The 6,000-nt window shown below is 55.2% G+C and overlaps 1 protein-coding gene across 1 annotated transcript in view; it reads right to left on the reverse strand.

Moving 5' to 3' along the window:
• The window catches only part of GRIN2B (glutamate ionotropic receptor NMDA type subunit 2B), a 270,066-nt gene extending 264,720 nt beyond the window's left edge, over nt 1–5,346 (reverse strand). Inside the window, exons 1-2 of the mRNA XM_054029921.1 lie at nt 5,108–5,346; nt 3,897–4,298 (exon numbers count right to left, since the gene is read on the reverse strand). The gene's annotated coding sequence lies outside the window, so the exon portion shown is untranslated. The remainder of the gene's footprint in view (nt 1–3,896; nt 4,299–5,107) is intronic.
• Between the last annotated feature and the right edge of the window lie 654 nt (nt 5,347–6,000).

Here is a 6,000-nt window from a genome sequence, read left to right on the forward strand (position 1 = left end):
GAGGGAAAAGGAGACTAGAAGAGAGGAGGGTGGGAAAGGAAGAGAGGGAGAGAGAGAACTGAGTGGAAGAAGGAGGGAGCGGAGGGCCAGCGAGGGATAGAAACAGAGAGTGGGAGCGTGAAATGCCGAGGAGTTAGAGGGCTGGAGGGAGTGGGAGGAAGAGGCATGTAAAGAAAGAAGGAGAGAGCGCAGGAGACACAGACACAAAGGGAGAAGGAAACAGTGGGAGGGCGAGCGAGGAAAGAGGGGCGCACGGAGCGCAGGATGGGAGCGATGGCAGGTCGGTGAGGAACGCGGGAGGGCTGGGCGTGGGAAAGCGAACTGAGGCGGAGAACCAAGGTGGGAGTGGTGGCCCCGGAATAACGTGTAGGGAGCGGGAGAGGCTTCTGGGCTGAAAATGGACAGCGCTTCGCCTCTGACTCCAGCAGCAGAGCTCAGGCCGCGGGTGCCAGAAGCGTCAGGTGGGTGATGAGGCGATTCCCCGCCCCTACCCACGCACCTGCAGCCAGCCCCATGCTTCCACCCCCCAGCAGCACGTGGGGTCTGAACACTCCCAGGAGCGGCCCTCCTTCCACTGCGCGCATCCTGCGCCCCGCGCCGTTCGCTCCTTCTGGGGAGCAAAACCCCGAGTGTCTCCTCTAATGAAACAGCCTCTGGACCCGCTCGCCCAGGGGTGTGAGCAAGCCGGGGGGGGGGAGTTACGGGGGAGGGGGAGGGGAGAGAACGGTAAATTGCAATGGCTCTGAAGTCGGCTCCCTGCCAGCCACACAGCTGAGCTAATCGCCCGGTGCGCGTCCACGTGGGCGTGGGATTGTGTGTCCCGGGCCTTGTGCTGCAGCAGCGCTGAGTCCCCGATCACCGCGCGCCGTGAGCCCCCTGCCCCTCGGGGCGGCCACGGCGAATCCCTAGCGCTATCCCTGGGAGCTGCCGCTGCCTGTGGCTCCAGCCACCTGCGCTTTCTGCGGCAAGCTCGGGGAGCGCACACAAGAGAAGAGACGCCCGAGTCCCCCTACGCTGATCTCCGGGTAGGAGGGGGAGTGTGCCCCTGCTTCGAGCAGGGGGCAGAACCAGCCTGCTCCCCACAGCCTCCCCGGGACCCCGCTGCCCCAGGCAGTCACCCTTTCCAAGCTCTGCCTCCTCCTGGGGGATATGCGGTCGGTGGTGACAGCCAGAGGGAGCGCAGCGCAGGAAGGGGGCGCGGGGCTGTGGACAGAGGGGGCGGGGGGCGACTCTGGGGCTGGCCCTGCTCTGCTGGCAAATCTTGGTACGCGGTGCTGGCGAATACCGAACTATCGCCCCCAGCCGGAGAAATCTGCAGCCAGGGCCGAGCATTAGCTGCAGAGACCCTCCCCTCCTCTCGAGAGAACCCTGCCCAGCCACAGCGGAGCAAGGCGGACGCCCTGGGACCGCGAGCTGTAATGAACCGTGAGAAGCGGGTCTCCGCCGGGCTGTGTGAGCGGCGCAGCCCGTGCCTCTGCACACCCACGCCCCCACCCACCCCACTGCTGCGTCTGCCCGCAGGCCAGGTGCAGCAGCAGCGCTCGGGGGCCACCCGCCTTCCAGGGCCGCGCTACGGCTGCGGGCGCACACCCAGCGGCTTTGTCAGGATCCGGGCGGGGCGTGTAGTGTGGGCCCCCGGGGCAGGGATGGTGTCTCCCGCCGGCGCCCTGCGGAGCGGGCAGTGCACTACAGTTGTCTTTTCACAAACATTAAATAAACTAAAGCACAATGGCGATGAATAGTAGTGCAGGCTAAGGACCCGAGCCCCGGTCCCTCGGCCAGCCCCAGCTCGTGGGGCGAAGAGAAGGAATGAGAATGCAGTTCCCAGCCCACCTCCTTGCACACAGTGTGGGGAGGGGGGTGGTGCCCGCACCGAGCCCTTCGGGCACTGCCTCTGGGCCACGGTGCTGTTACAAAGGGAGGGACGCGATCAGGAAGGCGCAGCCCGAGGCTCAGACCCAGCCTGGAGCCGGGCTGCCCACGCCGGCCTCACCCGCGCTGGGGTCTCTGACACGCCTTGGGGAAATGTTGACATCTCCGGGCTAGCTGCTCACGCATCCCCGCCAGCACACCCACTCCGCGCGCAGGTAAACTTTCGGCTCCCGCCTGCGGAGGAAGGCGGCCGGAGTCAGCTGGCACCGAGTCGGAGCTAGGCGCGGATGCTATTTATAGAGCCTGGGAGAACGTGGCTACAGCCATGGGGCCCTGCCGCTCAGCTGCCCCGTGCCAGGACGGGGCGCCTTTGGTTTTAGCACCACACGCGTCAGACACATTAGCGAGGGGAAAGACCCGTTAGAAATATTAGGGGAGACTCAGAAGGGAAGAGGATCCTGGAGCGCGCGCCTCCTCTCACCCCTGCAGGATCCTTCCCCTCCGCACCCCAGGGCTTTATCCGACTGTAAATGACTCAAGCTAGGGGACTTCTGCCACTTCTGCTGGGGTTTCCACCCAAGACACTCGCCGGCCCACTTCCGTCCCTTGTATTGTCCCGGATCATCGGCAGCAGACGCGCAGTACGGGGAAGCTAAGGGGGTGTGGTAGGAATAAATCCCACATCAGCCTAGCTCCTCTGCACATTGATTTCCTTCTAGTCTCCTTCCTCCTGGTCTGTATCGGCTCCCGGCCTTTGGAGACCCCTTCGGTTCTAGAGTCGCAGGGAGCAAGGGACCGTTTTCTTATCACGCTCCTTGAATAGCATCTAATAAGCTCCAGCGGTTACCCTGGATTTCAGTCCTATCTGACATTAGCCATTGGCCAGAGAGGCTGGTAGAGTGACAGCAATTTCTTGCGCGCGCGTGTGTATGTGTGTGTGTGTGTGTGTGTGACCACGACTTCTAACGACACAGCAGGTTGGAGAATGGATGTTGGTTTAAAAAAAAATCAGCACTTGATAGTTTTCCGTATAGAGCAAACAAGAGACACATATAAATGAACACGCCCCCAAGAGCACGTATCCCTTTGTCTTGCCACCATCTTACAGAAAGACTCACATGGCAAATTACTGTCGTGCATGTACCGGTATCTCTCGCCTAGGCACAGTCAAACTGCAAGATAGCCATTTTGCATCAGTGTAAGTAGCAGTTTGCGGAGGAGGGCGTGTGTGAGCGGAGACAGAGAAAGGGACGGTATGGCTGTGGGGGGCGGGGGTAAGAAAGGGGAAGGGAGGGAAGGATCACCGCTGAATACAACCGCCACACCAGCGCCGGGCGGGGGGGTGAGAGAGAGAATAAATTAAAACCATGGACTTGTCTGAATAAAGCGCCTAGTAGGTTTATTTTAAGTCTCTTGACGTGCTTGGACTTAAAATAGCCCTTCACCTGCACGCAAGCACACACAGCAGCCTGGCTCGTTTCAACCACTGTTCCTGGGACTGGCCACCCCTCGCCAGCCTCGGTCCCCATTTAGATCAGTTTCACTGCATTAGGCCTCCAATGATGCCCAGGCCCTGGTTCTAGATTATGCACCATCCTTTTAGGCAACAAGCAGGTTTGTATTTATTCTTCTTAATAATAAACTGCGAGAAGGGAATCGAAGCACGGAATGAATGAGGGAGGCGAGGAGGCAGTGAAGAGAGAGGGAGTCGATTTGCCCAGGGTTGGATTTTAATTATCTTAATTCCCCTTCCCCTACAACCCCAAAACCCAGAGAACTTTCCCCTCTATTCACTGAAATAGTAACTCAAACATTCCTATTCCCCTCTCTGCCCATCCTATCTGATGAGACAAGTGGGAGAGGAATCAACATGTCTGAGGACTATTCCTCCTTCTAGCTAGATCTACTCTTAAAAAAACATCACTGGATTCTCGGTTATATCGCCTGTGGTTTCCCTTTACAAATAAGCGAGCAACAATGAGCTGTCAGCCTTGAAAGAAAAACAAAAAGAGAAATTTCCCTACCTTGGTTTGTAGAAGCAGAACCTCTAGACGGACAGATTAAAGGAGCGAGCATGTTGGGACTATCCAGACTTCTCTTCTTGCTTGCATATCCACATAAGAAGAATAGGGGTCGGGGGAGCAAATGGGAGAAATGATAAAAAAATCCGATTTGGCTATAAAAATATCGTGTGTGTCAATCTTGGGTCTTGAAGCGGTGCAAATTCAAAGAGAAGAGATTCACTTCAGAGAGTGCACGGAGGATGGTAAAGCGCAACATCCAAAGCAATCATTGCTTTTTCACAAGTACGATTCTTATAATTATTTTTTTTTCCTGGAGCCCTAGCGGATGAGGTTGTGTTTAGAGCAACTGGAGATCGGTGCTGTTCTTCTGTGAAGCATGATTATTCCCACAGCGTTCCCCACCTGAAGGGGGGGAAAGGATCGATATTTGTATTAGTGGGGTTTGAGGGAGACGAAAAATGCTCCCCAATAAAGACATGGATTTATCTAGAAGCACGAGAAGAAAAACGCATTCCCCACTAGTGCATGCAGCCAGGAGGAATCGAAAACAGCTGGCACGAGTCTATAAATAATTCAGATACGGTCTGGTTGTACCATTCCTGGGATAGGCATGGATACGAGATCGGAAAACGAGCGAGATGTGAATCGTGGAGAGAAAGAGAGACCTCTACTCCCCCCACCACTCTGCCCCCCCCCACACACACACACACATCCAACCAACATACACACGTACAAAATACAACACACCGCTTGGAACAAACACTTAGCAAATGCAGTTACCATCCCCATCTGCATTGCTGCTGACCCGTCTGTCCGTCTCTTCCCACCCCGCTCTGGGATTGAACAGGGGCTTGATTGTGCACTGAGTGTACATTTTGCATTTCTGGAGAGGTGGGGACACGCACACGCGGGCACACAGGGGAGCTGGTGTGCTGATGTGCATCAGAGGGCTGTTGGTTTCACCTGCAACGTGTCTCGTTCAGAGTAATTGCAACGCCCGGCCACACAGTCACCCTCCGAATACATCCATTTGTTCTCTGGGGTTTGTTTGTTTAACTCTTTAATATATTTATAAAGGTAGTGTGGGGGTATATTTATACCGACGTTTCTTTAATGAACCCATGGGTATTATTTTCCCCTCCCATCAGTCCTCTCGTGCAAAAAACAATTAAACCTCAAAGCGATGGTAAAATATAGACACATGTACCTACCAGCAAATCCTGTTGCAACAATTTTGAATTCCCTGGGGTGGCTATTTCCCCTTTTTTCCTGCAAAGCAGTATTAACCATCCATCTCAGGCATTTTGAACTTCTTCAGGTTCACTCAGGATCTTCTTTGACACAGGCAAGGTGGGAGGCGTGTGGGGGGGAGAGATTGTTCAGAGCAAATTAAAAAACAAATTCTTCTGCAATATAAAATCCCAGAGAAGATTTCCTGGAGGGGGAGAAAGCAAAGGAAGGTGAATCAAAAAACACCCGGCAAAAAGCGAGCAAACGAAAGAGAGAGAGAGAGAAGGAGGAAAAGCAAAGAACCCAGATCCCAATTGGTGGTTATGGGGGGGGGGTGAGCTTTGCAAGTCAACAGTACGGAAAACAGGGGAAGAGGAGGAGGGAGCGCAAGGAAAATGGGTATTAATCACCCAGTAGTGGGGGTGGGGAGATGCAGGTTGTCCAGCTCTGGAAAAGGCTTTGAATCTCACATACACGCAGACGCACAGAGATACACACATACAGAAAGGGCTCTGGATTAAAAAAAAAGAAAGAAATTTCTTCTCCCGCTGTCTCTCTGGATCTTTCCCCCCTAGTGCAGAGACACCGGCTGAGGCAGCTTCCAGCGTCATGTAACCGGAGGGGAGGAAAGCAGGCTTATCCCGGACCCATGGTGCCTCCTTCTGGTGAAAGGATAGAACAGCAACTAGCCCTGGCTCTTGGCAAGAAGAAGGAACCCGGAGAGGGAAGGGAATCAAAGGGGGTGGAGGGGTTGAACCTTCCCTTACCGCTGCCCTAAATCCCTAGTACATTTCTGGGGAGCTGCATCTCAGGGACCCTGGCAGTGAGCACAGTTTGCACAGTTCAGGAGATTCGCGTTTGCCCGGAAAGACTT

The sequence above is a fragment of the Malaclemys terrapin genome, chromosome 1 (genome assembly GCF_027887155.1).
Source record: "Malaclemys terrapin pileata isolate rMalTer1 chromosome 1, rMalTer1.hap1, whole genome shotgun sequence".
In the NCBI taxonomy this organism is placed as follows: Eukaryota; Metazoa; Chordata; order Testudines; family Emydidae; genus Malaclemys; species Malaclemys terrapin.